The sequence below is a fragment of the Anser brachyrhynchus genome, assembly GCF_964034855.1.
Source record: "Anser brachyrhynchus genome assembly, chromosome: 3".
Lineage (NCBI taxonomy): Eukaryota > Metazoa > Chordata > Aves > Anseriformes > Anatidae > Anser > Anser brachyrhynchus.
In genome coordinates, this window is record NC_137696.1 from 124,393,327 (window position 1) to 124,411,285 (window position 17,959).

The 17,959-nt window shown below is 51.7% G+C and overlaps 1 protein-coding gene across 11 annotated transcripts in view; it reads right to left on the reverse strand.

The window, feature by feature from the left end:
• Positions 1-17,959, reverse strand: part of EXTL3 (exostosin like glycosyltransferase 3) — a 131,807-nt gene that overhangs the window by 41,576 nt on the left and 72,272 nt on the right. For 9 of the 11 annotated variants that reach the window (XM_080587822.1, XM_080587820.1, XM_080587818.1 and 6 more), the window contains one exon: positions 10,884-10,981. The gene's annotated coding sequence lies outside the window, so the exon portion shown is untranslated. Of the gene's footprint in view, positions 1-10,883; positions 10,982-11,785; positions 12,158-17,959 lie in introns of those variants that run through there. The other 2 variants (XM_080587821.1, XM_080587819.1) reach the window with 1 other exon arrangement.

The window sequence follows — 17,959 nt, forward strand, 5'->3', positions numbered from 1 at the left end:
ATAGACCAAACTACAGTACTACTATAGGTCTACTACAGACAAACTATAGTAGACCAAACTGATCTACTCACTTCATCCCCTTACTCCTGAGTGCCCATTTCCAGCTGCTTTGGTGCAAAATACTCAGATCAGAATCACAGAACAGCCTAGTCACAACAATTTTTCCCTCATCACTACAAAATAGAAGTTGCACGAGCCTTTGCAGAACAAAGCTTCTCACCAATAATACATTTTTGGAGCGATCAGTCATGTACATTCTCACCTGTATGAGGTCTGAGCTGTTAAAAACAAAAAAAGGAAGAGGAACTGCCACCTTACCTGCTCTAAGCGGGGTGACATCCCACCACATGCTCCTCTCTGAAGCAGGCAGGAAAATCTCTTCAATCCCTGCGACCATCAGTGTTGGCAGAGAAGTATGATAAGGCTCCTACTGCCAAGAGACAATTCCAGCATAAATTTGCTCCTCCGCTATTGTCTCGTCCTTCGTGATGGATATCCTGCTTCTCCAACACACTGCTTTTGTCGACTGGCCCTCCCTCTCTTTTATCTGAAGTCCTCTGTAACATCTCTGCTCTGTTTCCATTCCAGTCATTTCCCAAATTTGGGCCGTTTCTTTTTTTTTTTTTTTTTAATTGCTCTCAATATGTCACTCTATATTACTCAACGGCAGATTTATTTAAACGTGTCAATGCTGTTGCTTAGCAGATCTGAATGCGCGTTACAGTTTAAGCCTGCTTCAGGATCACATGCTCTGCCTCCCGATGCTCCCAGCACGTCTGGACCATCAGGGAGACTGGGCAAAGAAAATTAAGTCCAGCTCTACAGGCAGTCCACTGACCTGTCTAGGACGGTGTCATTAGCAATCCATGTTAAAATACAAACACCAACAACAGAAAACAAGACAAAAAATACCACAAATCACCAAAAAATACCCCAGGAGACCTGGGATTTTGCCAAAAAGCCCACCCGATTTTCATCTCAGTCGGGAAGCGGCATCAGATGCTATTTGTCTTCCATTTTCTACCTTGTCCCTATGAGCTTGAATAGGAGCCCATCAAGTAAATGATCATCAAAAGCTCTGAAAGGAGTCCTAATACGGAGCTAATATCAGCTTTCCCCAAGCAGCAAGCTAATTTTATGTAATGGCCTTCAAATGCCGTATAAAAGGCCTGGAAAGCCCAGGTGAGAGCACGTTCTGACCTCTGAAATTAGACTTGGGTCTTTGCTGAGAGGGAGAAGATAATGTGCTGCTAAATCACACCCACAATGTTTTCTGCTCGGGCTTTCCAAGCTCTCCGACCAGCGGTGGCACAGGCTTTGTCTCTGCCCCCCAAGCCCCCCTTGAACATTCACAGCTCAGTAACCAGAGCACCTAATGGCTCTGCACAGCACCCGCAAGCACGAATTCATCCGGAGACGGGAGCTGGCCCAAAATGTTTATGAAAAAGTCCGCGCAAAGCTGAGGAAAATGCCATCTTCCTGCGAGGTGCTGAAGCAAGCGAATTGCCTCAGAAGGCACCGAAAGCCGCGGCGCGGCCGCTGACAGGACTTTTGTCCAGGCTTCAAGCAGGAGGCCTTCTCCACAGGCTTGTCTCCACCCTTGGTGGCTTCCACGTGTCGCCTGGGGAGAGTGGCTGGAAAGCAGAGGGAAAGGATCTGGGGTGGTGGTTGATGCTCTCCTGAACATGAGGTGCCCAGGTGGCCAAGAAGGCCAACGGCATCCTGGCTTGTGTCAGGAATAGTGCAGCCAGCAGGGCCAGGGAGGTGATCGTCCCCCTGTGCTCTGCTCTGGTGAGGCCGCACCTCGAGTGCTGGTTTCAGCTTTGGGCCCCTCACTACAAGGACATCAAGGCCCTGGAGCATGCCCAGAGCAGGGCTACGAAGCTGGTGAAGGGCCTGGAGCACAAGTCCTGTGAGGAGCGGCTGAGGGAGCTGGGAGTGTTTGGTCTGGAGAAGAGGAGGCTCAGGGCAGACCTTATTGCTCTGCAACTGCCTGAAAGGAAGGTGTGGGGAGCTGGGGGTCGGCCTCTTCTCACAGGTAACTAGTGGTAGGACCAGAGGGAATGGCCTCAAGTTGTGCCAGGGGAGGTTCAGGTTGGAAATGAGGAGACATTTCTGCTCAGAAAGAGCAGTCAGGCGTTGGGACGGGTTGCCCAGGGAGGTGGTGGAGTCACCATCCCTAGGGGTGTTCAAGGAAGGTTGGACGTGGTGCTTGGGGACATGGCTTAATGGGTGACATTGATGGTAGGGGATGGTTGGACCAGATGATCTTGGAGGTCTTTACCGACCTTAATGATTCTGATTCTACATTCCCATCCTCAGGAAGTGATGCCACCACGGGAGACAGCCCAACTGAAGACAAAACTTGCAGCAGGACCTGCCAGAATGGCTGCTGGGGGGCTCCAAAACCAACCCAGGTCCCTATGGGTGGTGCCTGATGTCTGTTTGCTTGCAGGCATGTATAAGAAGCCCTCCCCATTCGGATCAATGAAGAGGGCCGTCAAAGAAAGACCCTCATCACTCCACACACAAGACTAAGTGAGATAAAAGTACTTCTGAAAGGCAGCAGAGGGAACAATCCCACGCTGGCCCCGAGAGAGCCAGCTGGATGGGCCTAATGATTCTTTTCCAGCAACAGCTATGATTGGGTTTATTTCCATTTTGCGTGATTAAAGAGAGAGACAGATAAAAGGGAGAACAAAAAGTCCAAGATTTCAAAAGGCACTAAAAATAAAACAGTTTGTATTCATTTGGCACCCTACCTTGATGGCATTTTGTACGTTATAGCTAAGCAGTCCTCAAAAACCCCAAAAGGAAGACGGAAACAATTTCCAGGCAGGGGAATCAAGGCACGGAAAGGTTAAAATACTCAGAATCATCAATAAAATCATCAGCAGTAGTGGGTTTAAAGGGCAGGCACTCCTGGCGCACCTTCCTGTATTCATGGCCAAGACCCCTCTCTATTTATTCTTCACAGAGCCAAGGTAATTGTTTCCATCGCCCGGCAAGCGTAAATCGATGCAGAGGAGCCCAGCGGCTCCTCACGAGGAGTTCCAGTCCATTGAGCTGATACCAGTTAACTGTTTTTTTTCAGAGCCTGTTCGCACCTCAGAAGGAAAACAGACTTTCTCAAAATTAGGATGTACAAGTTTAGCGGCGGGATGCCCGAAATTAATCCCTTTATTTAAACACTAACAACCTCAAGTGTCTCTAAGCAATTGTAAAGGCTTTATTAGCGAAGGCAATGAAAGCGTGTGAGCAGCCAAGTCAAGAAGAAGCCAAGGTTATCCGCAGTAAGTTTCCAAGCACTAACTTTGACAACAGAAGCTCACTCGAGAACATCTGTAGGGCTGAAGAGGAGGGCAAGGCAGCCGGCGAGGGATGCCAGCACCAGCTTGGGGCAGGGATGGATGGAGAATTCTCCTGGGAGCCTTTCCCGTGGCCATGGAGGGTGAGAAGGTGATTGGGAATGGCACGGGCATATCGTGGGCAAGTTGTGCCAACCTCCAGAGGTCCCTTCCAACAAGGCTTGTTCCATCAGTTAAACAAATGCCAAAGAGAAGTTGCAGGTTGTTCCTGGAGTTATCTGAAATGGATAAGGCTCTAATGTATAATGAAAAAAACTCTTCATAAGCTCTTCATTAAACTGGTGAACGGAGACGGGGAAATCTCAGCATTTTCCTCTCCTCTAAGGTTTACAGGTTGAGAGAGGAACGCACCTGGTCAATTAAGACACATGCACCAATTTCACGTTAAAATTCAAGGTGCTCCAGTTGTCGTAAGACTTGATGCCTGCAGGAGGTGATAACCATTCACAAGAACAACAATGTGTGATTCGATGGGCTGGATCAAAGTCAAGAGACATTTTAAGAGATGCTCCTTTCAGGATTCCTCTCCTGCCATCTCTCTGCTCAACCACTACATAATCATTTCCCCAAATCTTCTCATGTATCCAGCGCACAGAGACACACACAGGGTGTGCATATCCTAAACTGGATTCCTTCTGGTTACTTCAGCAGGAGGGAAAAAGAACGGGTCAGACACTTCCTTTGAATTCAAGGTGTCACTAAGTGACCAAAAAAAAAGGAAAGAAAAAGCTTTATCCCTCTGAAAACTCGGTACTGGTTCCTGAAAGGAAATCAAGGAATTCAGCTCTCTGGTTCTCACTGGAAAGCACAACTATTGAGTTTCTCCACAGCTGAAAGCTTTCTTCAGTTCCATTTCCCTTTCAGCTTGCTCTAACAGCTGTCTCACCGACATCCACGGCAGACAAAAATCTATAGTTCCTAGCACACCCATTTTGAAGGAGTTTCAAAGCGGAGAGCACAGTTTTCATCCTTTTATGGTCTATTAAGTCACAAGGCTGTCTTCCTGATTTCACAGGTCTTGATCCAGCAGAAAAACAACGCCAGTCGCTGGTTTTACATCAGCAGCCTTCAGGGGCACAGCGCAACACTCAAGGCTGGAAGTGCCAGGTGCTGGCTGCTCTTCCCTTAATTCTCTAAACCTCTGCAGCTCGATGGGAGCAGTCATTTAAGTGCTGGTAAACTTACTTTTAGATTTATTTTTGTGAAACCGAAGGTCAGCGAATCATTTTGTAATTAACGCTGCCACATACTTCCCAGCCTGATGCATACCACAAGCCTAATCTGCTCAACGAGTAGGCTTCAGGCAAGGGCTGGGCTGCTAATTTTGGGGTGTAAGGTGCCCCACAGGTCACCAGACCTTGCTGACAGATAGCTCAGAGCAAAAAACGTGTTTTACAGCCTCTGGAAGCCCCAGCTACCCCGCTGCAAGCACCCACGCCCCTCTGCAAACCTTGGCCATGTTTAATGAAGAGCTGGCTTCTGTCCATGCCTTGACCCCGTACAATCCTTCTTCTTCCTCCTACCAGCACCAGCTCACAATTGCCCTCTTGTCCAGGGTGGTTTTGCAGATCAAGGCTGATCAGTCACATCGACTGCTTCTAAACAAGCCATCTGGGCACCCGAAGTGCTCCTGACTCTCTCCGAAGTCGACCTGAAGAAACACGCTGGTCTTTGGGGTGTGGGAGGAAAGTCTTTGATATGGGGAGGTCATCCCAATTCCAACCAGTGGGGGGCAACCACACACATACACAACAGCCAGCACCCTACTGCCTGATGCAGGTAGGAAATGCCCTTTCTTAAACTCTTCTGGTGGATGGAAGTTGCGTGTTAGCTTTCCCATTCTCCCTTATTTCAGTCTGCGCCCTTCCTCACGACGCCTGAGCAGCATGCCATGAATATGTACAGTATACTCACTTGAAATTGAGGAAAAGAACCTAAATTCCTCGCATTCCCCTGCTCAGCAGCAGTTGCGCTGTTCTCACCATAAAGGAGAAGGACCAGCCATGCCTCGCAGAGCAAACCATGCAGCAGAGAAGAAATACTTTCCGTGTTGCATTTCAGAATGTATGAAAGCGGACAAAATTGCTGGAAAAGTTTCACCACTTTTTTCTTTTCCAGATATGAGTGGTACGGGGCTACCCAACCTATGCGATGGAAAACAGCTGTGATCCAGCACCTGGCAGGTCTTCAACAAACAAAAAAACCTCATGCAGCTAAGCACCACGTGCAGGATATAAAGGAAAGAGGCAGGTGGAGGCCACGCAGGTCCCACTCCAGGTAAGCTGTGGCACTTCCAGCTCTCAGAAGGCAGAGATGCAGCCCCCCCGACAGCAGCTTCCTTCGTGCTATGCTATCTGGAGACAAAAGGCTAGAACAAGCTGTTATCTTCCCAGCTTTGACAACACAGCAACCCAAATCTAATAATGCTTTAGCGAGAGGTAATCCAATAGTTTCAGCTGAGCAATTGTTTCAACAGGCGCAGTGTTCTGGTACAAAGGGAGGTCAGGAATCAATATTTCTTCAGTCCAACCCAAGTAGATCTTAAGCAAATGGAAAACAAAACGCTTGTTTTTCCTTCGTTGTCCTGGCAAGCTCAGAGCCCTTCCGCAGCCTAGCCAAGCAAGAGCATCTGTGCCCCAGCCAAAGCAGAGCAGGAGCAGAGCTGTGCCAGCTGCAGCAACATCCCCCGGCCCTTACCAAGACAAGTTGGGCACCGTACCTGCAGGAGACCTCAGGAGAGGACATCAGTCACAGCTGGTCATTTGGGCACTGGAAGCAAGGAGCCTGCACGTGAACTGGGTGTAAATAGTGAAGGATGAGGGATATTTTCAACAAAAAAAAGTAAAAAATAAATAAAAAAAAAAATAAAGTCAACAGCCCAGTCACCTCTGATTTTTAAGGACATCCAACTTTTCATCCTAGTTATGTTCTGTCGTGAAACTCCCTTTAAAATCTCTGCTAATCCAGGATGCCCAGTGCCATCATTTCCTGGGGAAAGGTTGTTGATAAACAACTGCTAAGGAAAAACGAAGCAAAAAAGAGCGAGCCAGCCGAACAGATGTCAGTGCTCTTCCTCCTCTGGCCTCCAATGGATCTTCTGCTCCCAAAACCGTTTTGGCCACACGGTTTTTGGTGGGTGCACCAAATGTGCTGTGCCACAAGACCAGTAAAGCCCTGGGGCTTTCCAGCTGGTCCCAGTGGCCATGCACCCCGGGGAGCAGGCTGTCAGCCCTGGCACTTCACCCGTGCCTGGCCTTGACAGCCCACGGCAGGGGAGGGATGTGAACTGTGACGTTACGCTAGCTGACAGCGTTTAATGATGAATAAATGCCCACGAAACACGTGGGATGGGTTATTGCTTCAGCATGTACAAAGGAGACATTGAAGCATCAGGGAACTTCTCTTCCCACCTTCAGAGGGGGTAATACAACCCAGCAGAGCGGAAAGAAACGCAGAACATCGTTTTATCAAAGCAGCAACAGAATTTTCTGTCAAAGGGAAGATTTCACAACACGGACGCTCTTGGCACGGGTGGATTCCTGACAAAACGACGAAGCGACGTGAGCGATGTCCGATCATCTCCTCGCGCGGAGTGCCGGAAAGCTTTCTGGAGCTTTATGAAAATCAGAGCTGCTTATGTTTAACAGCCGAAATGAAAAGGTGGGGGGGGAGAGCTTCCCCCATGCAGCTCTCTGGAAGCGGAGCTGATTGTGCTCAGCGTGAAGCACGCTGCTCGTCGAGCACAATCGTCACCTTCCCTCCCACCGAGCCGCAGGCACAGGAGCAACTCAACAATTTGCAGAAGAGCGTCCCTGCTTTTGTTCCTCTCGCCTCTCTCTCCACCCCCCCCTTTGACACAGGCACAGACGGAAAGAGTGACGATAATGCCAATTAGGTGATTTGGAGCCGGGCTCCGAGCTCCTCTAAATGCAGCCGCACGAAGCAGCAGGATTCTGCTGGTGACATTTGGGCCACAAATGAAGTCCCCCAGAGTAATAAACAATCAGGTGAAGGAATCTGGGAAGAAATTACCCGGCACACCTCATCTTCTCGGCCCCCATGAGATCCATCTAAAATGTGTTAATGCATCTGATTATGATCTAAATTATGTACAGAGGCTCCTGCCAAGTGCTCTGCGAAGTTTCTTTATTGTTAAGTTGGAAGCTGTTGAAGAACGGCCCAGTCATCAGGTTTCAAATTCGATTTGGGAAAAAAAAACGTTCTCCTGCTTCATCGCTGGCTCAGGACGCGGGGCTGCGGGGGAAGGTCGGTGTGTGGTTTTGCTCTGCTGAAGTAAGAGCAGGAGAAGTGGTGACAGGACTAAAGAGAGCCAGCCTACATTACCTGGCTGTGTGTCCTAACCGGAGCCGAATGGATTTTCTGTATGCAGCCGTGCCAGACAGTGACTGCAGTTGCAGCTGGCTTTCTGGAGGTGTTTTTCCTGAAAGGGGGCAGAAACACCGGGGCGTTCTCACACATACACAAGCCCGCGTTCCACAGGCCATAAAACCTTGAAATAGTTCCTGAAAACGGTAAGTTTGATAAGAATGGCTTGGCTTGCAAAACATCGTGCGGGATTTCTCCCACGCCTGTAAGGGCTAGCTTAGCTGTCACTTACTCTGCCAGGTTAGCCGGTACCCACCGCCCAACTCACTGTGGTCCTTGGAGGCAGGCAAGGAAGCTGTTTTTCTTCCCACTGTGCCACACCATCACTGGTTATTTAAATAAAAATAAAATAAATAAAATGATACACACCTCCCAGGGATATACTCAGTATATACAACTTGGGAAGAGCGCACAGATTTTTACAGGGCAAGCCTGACAACCCCACTTGCAGTCGGAGCTGCAGACCGACCCAGCCTGGGTTTTATCTTCTGCTGGCATCCGACCAAGCCTTCACGGCACCGACCAGCATCCGCTTTCCACCGCAGTGCTGCTTTCCCCCGTTAGAAGCAGAGCCAAGGTCACCTTGCTCAGGGAAAAGCAGGTTTTAAAAGGAGGGTCCCATATATTAAAGGTCTTCTGGCTATTACCTCTGCCCTTCCAAACACAGTTGTAGCAACGACTGCATAAATACAGGCTAAGAGGGGTCCTAAGGGAGACAGCTAGCATATAATACCTCTAACATACTTATTTTGCACTATACATATATCTATGTATGACATATAGCTGTCTGCATCTCCGAGTGCACAGCCTGTCATCAGTATGGGGCTTCACAATCCATATTCATTGCTAGTGCCCAGCGTATCAGGCATTTTAAGGTGGCAACTGACCCCTCCGCTATGTCAAGACGGCCATCTGATACGAACAACTGCTGGTCAGAGCTAATACTGCTCCACAGGATGACATTAGCATTAGATAGCCCCACTTAAGGTTGCATTGCATGCCATACGTGCTCGAGCTCGGATCTGAGCAGCTTAGCTTCCACCTCGAAAGGCCCAGGGTGGGCAGAAAGAAACAAAAAATGCGGATGTGAGGTCTAAAATGTTCACCTGAGATGTCCTCGGCCCATCTTTTCGTGTTTCCTCCTAAAAAACCTGTTGGCGATGGTGAGCTGCGCTCCCGCCTGCAGTGAAATTCGGTGCAGAGACCAAAGCTGGCAGCGAGCACGTGCGAAACCCGGCCCGAGCCGAGCTATCAGACCTTGTCATCAGCAGATCTGCAGGAAATTAGGGATCAGAAGTACCACTGTCGTCTAGGGCTTTAAACACCAAAGATGCTTTAATGTAGGCTCACGGGCTGGATCTCAGCCAGCCAAGCGCACTGCTTGGGAAGGAAGTATTTATCGCGGCGAAACACTTCCTAAACGACGTGCTAGGTCCTTGAAAATAAAGCCGACACGAACCGACCAGATTTTAACCTGAAATTCTGTACGCCGGCATTCCCTCCTGCCGCAGGTAGGGCTGATTCCCTTACCCAGCACGCTGATTTTCTCTCCCCTCTTTTTTTAAAGAAGAAAAGATTTTTCTCTTTCAGTTTAACTTTGAGGCAAGATGGAAGACCAGAGCCTGGCCTCAAAGAAGTGAGAGCTTTTGAACTCCAAGTCAGCAGGCTCTCACGGGAGCTGAGCTCGAGGGCTGCTCTGGAATAAATCAAAAAGGATTTACTCTTTCACTCCAACAAGGCAGAACCTCCTCTCCCGCCCCAGATGTACGCAGACAGGCAGCTGGGGGCAGGGAGAGAGCTAAAAAGACACCAAACAAAACAAAAAGGTAACTCAACAACAAGAAGGGAGCTTAAACGAGCACCATTATGGCTCGATCGCCACGATCCTGTGAGCTAAGCACCATCCTGCAGGGCTGGATTTCCTGGAGGAAACCAGCAGCGCAGTTGCAAAGTCTGCTGGAAGCAGCTCAAGCCAAGCACACCCGGAGCAGATGCTCCGACCACGACACACAAGGACACACAGAGCTCCTGGAGAGATCTTCTGACAGCAAGTCAAACCAGGGGCTTGAACTGGTCCCGTGTCAGCAGGGCTGCAGCTGTGAAAAACCACAGATTTGTAGAGTTCAAGGCCAAACGGGACCTCCAGAGCACCCAGTCTGCTGCCTGCTGTCTGGGCCGTGACACTGCAGCCAGGTTTTCCTAGGAGCAGGACTTGGATCTGGCAGCCAAACCTAACCGTGGCGGCTCCCAGTGACAATCCACGTGCAATTTCCAGGCGGCTGGAGCTGGAGCGAACAGCTTTGCCTAGGACACAGCCGCCTTTCGGGGCCCTCGCGTCCATCTGGCGGAGCACGACGCTCTAAAAATCGCTCAAAATCAGCGGTTTTGACAATACCCCAGGGTCTGCCTCTCAGCGAGGGACCCAAATTCCCATCCTCTGGCTCCACTACAGGAGCAACAGGAAAAGTGGAGGAGAAACGTGCTGCTGGCAGCGGTCTCCAGCCTCTGCGGTGCGATTGCCCGTGCTCCCCTGTCAACCACACGCCCCAGCATCAGCAGCCCATGGACTAACCCTTACACGGCAGACCTACCTCGGTTACAAAGCTTTTTGGGACAAAAATCTGCTCAGCGAACGAAACTAAAGAAGAAAAATTTTCAGATCACACATGTGGTTTCAGATCCTCACCCCCCTGCTGTGTGCCAGGATTTGGGTCCTGAGGCACGCAGACGTCAAGCGAGCGAGCTCAGACCTTTAGCAGCATCCAGTGCTTCTTTTAAAACCAGAATTTAAACTGCTGGAATCAGAACCTTGTGAAACACTGCTTCTTCCCCTGAGGTTCTGCCAGCTGCAGTTGGCGAGGACTTTGAGTAAATAAGAAATGACTGAATGAAAGAGTGGACGGCCAACGGATATAAGGGGTCGACTAAGACTCCATGGTGACACTGCCCAACTCTTACAAGCTTTCCCAATCTCTCACCGTTACTTTAATGTGTATGGTGAGAAGGGAGAACGGTGCTGGAAAACCGCAGTGAGGTTCTGGTACGTGGTGTTAAAACACAGCAAGGGAAGAACCAGTTTCAAGTCGGGCACGGAGCAGACCGGCGCTGCAAAGCTCGTTTACGCCTTACCTTGTGCACCGCTTCTTGGCTCGCAGCTGTCCTGCATCACATCAACTCCTCCTCTTCTGTTCCTCTTTCTCTAAGTGTTGATCTCGAGGGTTCCTCTCCTGTTTAATATAAAAACACAAACAAAACCACATGGACTTAAGAAACACATTACCCATCGCCTCGAGGCATCGTGCAAGAGACGCTGCCGAACAGCACGTTGGCAAAAACTCTCCTTCCAGGCCACCTCAAAACAGAAGAGATTCCTGCAGCCCGAGTGCTCCCGCGGGACTGACCCCAAGGGGAACATGAGAGGACCAAGATAAAGGACACCTCCTTGGGTGCTACAATGCCCCGTTGCCACTGCGCGCTCCTCAGCATGGCAGAGGCTCGGAAAGGGAGCGAAGGGCTCCCCTAATTAAAAGCTGCTCAGCTTTGTAAGAGCTGTAGACCTGCAGTAAACGATCAGCACGCTTCACAAATACCGCTGCTGACGGCTCTCCCTACGCCAGACAGCCACGAGAAGGGATATTTCCAGCTCCTTGCAGCTAAGCAGGACGAGATGTGGGTCGCCAGCTCCGCGCTCCGCCAGCTCCAAGGCGGCTTGCGGGCGTTCTCAGCTCCCTTACCAGACAACATTTCCATGACAGCACCTGGCAACCACATCCCTTCGACTGTTTCCCACCAAAAAAAAACAAGTCAACTTTATTCCTTAAGGGCCAAGGTCAAAGGGGAGCACCGCGAGCCGCCCAGCCCAAGCTGTTCCGCGATGCACCACGAGCTCTCCCTCCAGCTCCAGCCCCAAGCCCTGCAATTCCCAACGTTTCCTCAGCCAGGCTCAAATCCCACTTCAGCCACGCTTCTGCTGCGAACAACGCCTGCTCTGAGCAGCTAAACGCACAGCAAACTGACCCAAAAGCCGGTACCTTTAGCTACCCGAGGTCCAAGGCTGCAGGACAGCCGTTCAGCAGCGGATGCCTCTGCAGCGGGCGGCATCTCCTTTTGGCTCAGCGCTGCCCATCGGGGCCATCCGCATCCTGCCCCTGTACTCCTACACAGTTCTCAGTTCTGGCCGGTCGCAGTTTTGGCGAGGAGCGCGAGCAGAGTTCCCAAATCTCCCTCTTCCCACCCTTATTTTCGCTAATGCTTTCCATCCTCGCAGCCCGAGCTCTGCCGGCGCTCCCCGCGGGGAGCGAAGCGGAGCAGGAGCATCTCGGCTCAGTGCTGGGCTCCGGCGACGGGACTGGCAGCTGCTTTTAAAAGCTGCCTCCATCCTCTGCACTTTAGCTGGCGAAACCCTTCCCAGTTCCTGCATCTCTGAGCTCCGAAGAAGTAAACATACCCCGTAGAGAGCTCTTCTCGCTTGGCAAGCCGCAGGACGTGGCGCGTTTCCAGCTGCGCGAGGCTCTGAGATGTTTGCAGAAACGGGAACTGCGAGCCGTGACCCCTACACCCCCGATTCCTCCCCGGATTGCAAAGCCCTTTCCAGAGTTCCTCGGAAACGACGAGCGAAGATGTTACCCAACAGCCGCAGCTGAGGATTTCGCTTCTCCGTGCCCCACAAAATCCACGCTTCGGGGCTGAACGACACCACACACAGCCCCGGCTGGCTCCCCGACCGAGCTCTGGCAACATTTTCGGGGACCCCAGTTATTCTGAGCCCCTGAAACCCAAGACATGTGGGACCTAAAAATTCAGAACACGCAGAAATGGCACAAAACCTTTAGCCCCCACTAAACAGGATGCCCAAATTTGCATCACCCAAACCAACCTCTCCCCTGCCAGCTCGGTATTTCGGAGCGTAATTCTAATGCAAGCTCTGAACAGCGTTAGGGTGCTCGTGGGACAAACAATACCCGACGATAAAAGCAAAGCCCCTTCTCCCATAACCACTGTGTAACATAATGTGAAAATTACAAGATGCATTAATGCCAGGGATCAGAAAACAACATTAGCAGCAGTGAGGGTATATTACTGCAGCTCGGCCGAAAAGAAAGGCCGCTTCGCTCTCTGCTCCCCCTCAGAGCAGCGGTGGCAAGGAGCTGTTACGACTCCGTTTTATTTTTTATTAGTTTTTACAAGCTAGCTATGCTAAAAGGTTGCACCAGTAATTCAAACTGCAGTTGTCAGCAGAAGTGAAGGACATCGTGGGATACGTTTTATTCCAGCTCTTTTATTGCCTGGCTCCTTGGAGCGATTCAAGCAGCTGAAGGATTTTAGAGGTACTGTCACAATATCCGTCCCTGAGCAAGCTGCTGTTTAACAAAAAAAAGAGAAAAAGCACAAAAATAAAAGCCCCAGCCTTTAAAGAACTGGTATCTGGCATCGAAGGAGACCCGGTGCCAGTTTGCCTCTCTCCTTTACCGTCGTTCCCCAGGTGGGATGTGCCATGCCCGTGATCGGCACTCGCCGCTTTGCTCGTGCTCCCAGGCGAGGGACAGAGGCCAAACCTCCCGAGTGGCACGGCCCACACCTCAAACCTCTTGAGTGACACACGGCACAGCTCACGGAGGTGCCGCTGCGCACCACAGAGCCGTCAGGAGCGAGGTGGGGAGCTCGGCTCCTCCAGCTCCGATCCCAGGAGCCGCCGCGAGCACCAGAAGCCCTGTGGGGTTTGTTTCGCCACGCCAGCGCTCAACGTGGAGGTAACGCCATCCCCGTGCTGGGCCCGTCCCCGGAGGAGACGGATGTAGGGCTGGAATGCGACCTGGCTGGCAGACGAAAGCCTGAAACAGCGCTGGCAAAAGCAGGAGTGTTTTGAAGACTCCCGAGCCGGCAGGCATCTGCTTTTCGTCCAGGCACCGCCTCGGGGTCCTGCTGGACTCCGCACTACCGACGATTAAAAAGCGATTTAAGTTTGCGTCAGCTACGCCTTCAGCTTGTGCACCAGCCCGACTGCTTCTCACCCCTGGGCTGGGCTGGATGGAGATGCCGGTCCTCGTCCTCGTCCAGCTGCCCCCAGCACCACGGGGACGCTGCTCACATCCCCCGCCTGCCTGCGCGGGGCTCACTTCCACCTGATCGTGAGAAAAATGGAAAGGCAAAGAGAACATCGCTTTGGGGAGGGCAGAATGACCAAGGCGGCCATCCTTGGCCAAAGGGGCGCATTGCTTTGACAAACCTCAGCTGGAAATGCACGAGGAACTGCTCCCTCATCCCGATTCAGATCCTGATTCGGGTAAGAGGCAGCTGAACCCGGGGCGCCCGGTGCTCGGGGCGCAGGCGGAGGCAGCCTTGCCGGCTGCGGATCTCGGTTTCGCCGCCAAGTTGCGGCCAGAGCCCAACCTCCGTAACCCGAGGCAGCTTTATTTGGTGCCTCTAAAGCACCTCTGCTACAAAGGTGAGGGTTTCTGCAGGAACCGATGCTCTGAAGGTAATTTATTTGCCCTGCAGAGACGGAAGCCTTAGAAGAGACTTTTCAGCCCCGCACCAGCAGCCTTAGAACCAGGCTTGGGATTTTTAAGCTTTAGGGTTTTTTTCTTGTTGTTTCTTTTACCGTATTAAAAGCGTTTCAGGTCACCTTTGATGCAAGGAGCCATCCAAAAGGAGGCAGCTGGTCAGATGGCCTCTCAGCACGGCAGTCCCCATTCCCTGGGCACGGGCTCAGAGCCCCACGACACCCCCCCCGTGCCATCTGCACGTTGTGTGCCTGTTGGCCAAGTCCCACGGACGCTGCTTTGATGTGTTATCCGTCGGTGAGCTGGGGCTCCTGGAGGTCTGTCGAGACTACAGGGAGGCATCCGGGCGGATCGACATATTTAGTGCGAAACGACTCCTCCGGTCTTTGAAACACGAGTTGTTGCTGCCGTCTTTTCTTTAAAGAAAACTAACAAAAAAAAATTAAATTTCTTTTTTTTTTCATGTCGCTCTATCCTTGGTTATTCTGCTAAGCACCGCCGGCCTTTAACCGAGAGCCTCACCGCTGCTGGCCGCGGCAGGAAAGCGAGTGGCAGATGTCTGCCGCAGAGAGCCTCAACACGCCTGTGCTCACCGAAGAGCTCGTGGAAGAGTAAGGATCGCTTGGAAAAGCAAAATAAACGTGGTTGGGTAGGGTGAAGCTACGTCCCTGAGCAATAGGTGCTGGAGACGGGGGAAATTCCGGCACGGAAAGCGCTGGAGGTGGGATTAAACCCGCCCTTACGTCCCAAAGATGGGTGTGTTTGGACGAGAGAGGTGTTATCAGGGTCCCGTGTACGACAGGCAGGTCAGGGCGTTGTGCTTTTAGGGTGCTGGGCCGGAGGAGAGCAGCAAGAAGAAGGCTCAAGGCAGAGCAGGGCACGGCCGACGCAGGAGAGCGGCTGCGGAGAGCTGCCCAGGAGGGCTCCTCTGCTCCCCGGGGGATCACGAGAGCTACGTCCTCCTGGAAATGAAAACCCAGCCGAGCTCTCCTTCTCCCCCCAGCAGGGACCAGGGATGGAGAATTTACAGCCCCAGGGGGCCTTGAGCATGACGTGTTAGCGGGGCTGGGAGAGGGCAGGAGTGAAGCGCCCAGCCCTGAATGGCATCGGGGGATATTTGACTACGCCAGTTTGCTCTTCTGACCTCCTCTCTTCCCTCTTCTGCTGAATTTGGCCATTTTCTTTCGCTATTCCTTTCGGTGCCCACTGAAAAGCTTTTACCTTCGCCCCTTGGTCCCAGAAACATCACGATCTGCTTTCATCTCCCCCTCTCCGTCCAATTATATCCACTTGCTTCCCTATTTTCTTTTTTTCAAAGCTCTCATCCCCGTCTCTTTTTTCCTTCATTCATCTGCCTGTACCATCATTATTTCCCACACTGTCCGCCCTTCTATTGTGCCATCTAAAACCTGCTTTCAGCGCGGTTACTTAAGCTCATTCTCCTGCACTACGGGAGCTGAATACTGCCGCTGAGGCTCCTACAGCAGCAGCCTAACACAGAAACACACCACCGGAGATCGTCCGAGGGTGCAACGCCCCAACCTGGTGTGGGCAGAGGGCTGACGTGATGAAGACGCGGCGCCATCCGTCGCGCAGAAGGCATTCCTCGTGCCTCCGCACCCCTGAACGCCATCGAGGAGATGCCGGAGGCCGCTGGACGTTCGGACAACGCAAAAGGTGAACCAGAGCTCCGCGACGTCTCGGAGCAGAAAGTTTCCCAGGCTGACGCAGGCGACGCGTGGCGTAGAAGTGGCGACACAACCAGCTGGGGCCACGATCTGCCCCTGCTGCAGAGCTCCGAATCCTTTATGTCTCATTTGAGTACAGAGGCTGCCCGGTGCTTTAATCCCCTGGAAAAGCAGATGCGAAGCACAGCTGGAAACGAAGGAGTGTGCCAGAGTTACGATGCTGCCTGCAGTGGGATAGGGCAGGACGGGCACAGGGGGGAAAAAAAAAACAAACGAAAAAAAACTGAGGTCTACATCTAGCTTTCTATTTAGCAAGAAACTCATAAAAAAAAAAGTGAAATTAAACCCTGTTGTAGTGCAGAGGCCAAGGCAAAGATTTCATGATCCCACTGCAAGGACGGAATTTTAGGTTTGTGCACTTGTAATTGTACGGAGAGGGGGAGATGAAAGCACCTTGTGATGGTTTTGGTACCAAGGGGTGAAGGCAAAAGCTTTTCAGTGGACACTGAAAGGGACAGTAAAAGAAAATGGGCAAATTTAGCAAAATAGGGAAGAGAGGAGATCAGAAGAGCAGACTGGTGTAGTCAAATATCCCCCAATGCCACTTAGTGCCGTGCACTTAAAGCAGGTTTGTGAAGAGCAGGGCTAAACTCAGTTTCTGATGCCAGCTCACAAAAACAATTCACTTCCCAGCAACGAGCTGGGAAATGACTTTTTTATTCCCAAAAGTCCCGCCCAACCCTGCCAGCAGGGGATCAGCTCCTACGGCGTTCTCCTACCCTTTAACTCCAGAGGCTATTCCAGTCCGGGCTCGGACTCACCGCAGGGGGTCAAACAGCTCCGAGATGCTCTAAGAGCTGCTCCCGTCCGCTGAGTCAGCGGAAAGAAAAGGGATTCAAGCTGATAATTCCCTTACAGCCGAGCAGGACCGTGCCCACGCACTGTGTAGCTCACACGCTGGAGATGCTCACCTGCAAGGTCCGGGTGTCCCCAGCACCCACTTCAGGAGCTCCAGCGTCCCTTGCAGGTCCTCTCTTCCAAGACAGAGCAACTACTGAAATCCCAAACTGACCGAGGTCCCCTTTAAAACTCCCTAAATTCCTTCCGCGTGCTCTGGCCTGCCCACTGAGCTGACAGGACGATGCCTAAGGAGGGCTTCAAATAGAGAGAGCGGGGCTTGGCGTAAAAAAAGGAGCGAGGGGATGCTCGGTGCAGAAGCGGGGGCGGATGAGGACAACAGGACATGTTCTGGCACTGTCAGTCCCAGCGTTTATCAAACAAGGAGTAACAAAATAGGTGTCAGGACCTCTTACTCTTACCTCTGAGGAAGGGAACGGCGAGGAAAAATTCTTTCATGTGTAGCTCAGAAAAAAGCTTTCACAAAGAAGCTGTTTTGCACATGCAGCTTGTGCTCAGGATGACATTGAGGGATAAAAATGGGACCTCCACATGAAGGTCCTCCGCAGCTGGCTTGTGCCGCGCTCCCTGGAGTCATGCAGCCCCCCGCTGGAGATGTTACCAACCCTTTTCACAGCAGAGCACTTGGGTGGCACGAAGAACGAGCGTGCGAGCAGAGGGATGCTCGGCAGGGGCAAATGAGCTGCTTCCAAGCGAGGCACGTCGCAGCCTGACTCGGCACAGCAGCCCTTCCCTGCTCTGCAGGCCGATAACGCAGCAGAGCACGTAGAGGTGGGACTCGACGATCCTCGTGGGTCCCTTACCAACCTGGGATATTCCGTAAGGTAGCAGCGCTTCCCTTTTAGAAGATTTCCTAAGCGGTGGGAATCCATTCCAAGGGAAGCAGTCCAAGCAAAAGCTTCCAGCGTTTTCCTGGGCAAAGCCACTCTTTCTTTCGGCATTTTGCTTTCGCAGCAAAAAAGGTCCTACAGGATTCTGCTTTCAGAAAAAAGGGAACGGAAACTCCCTCTGCAAAGCGCAAATACCCGGTTACGTGTCCCCCAGTGAGCCCAGTTACCTGCTTTTAGCCAAAGGACAGCTTCCAGAGCTGCATCAA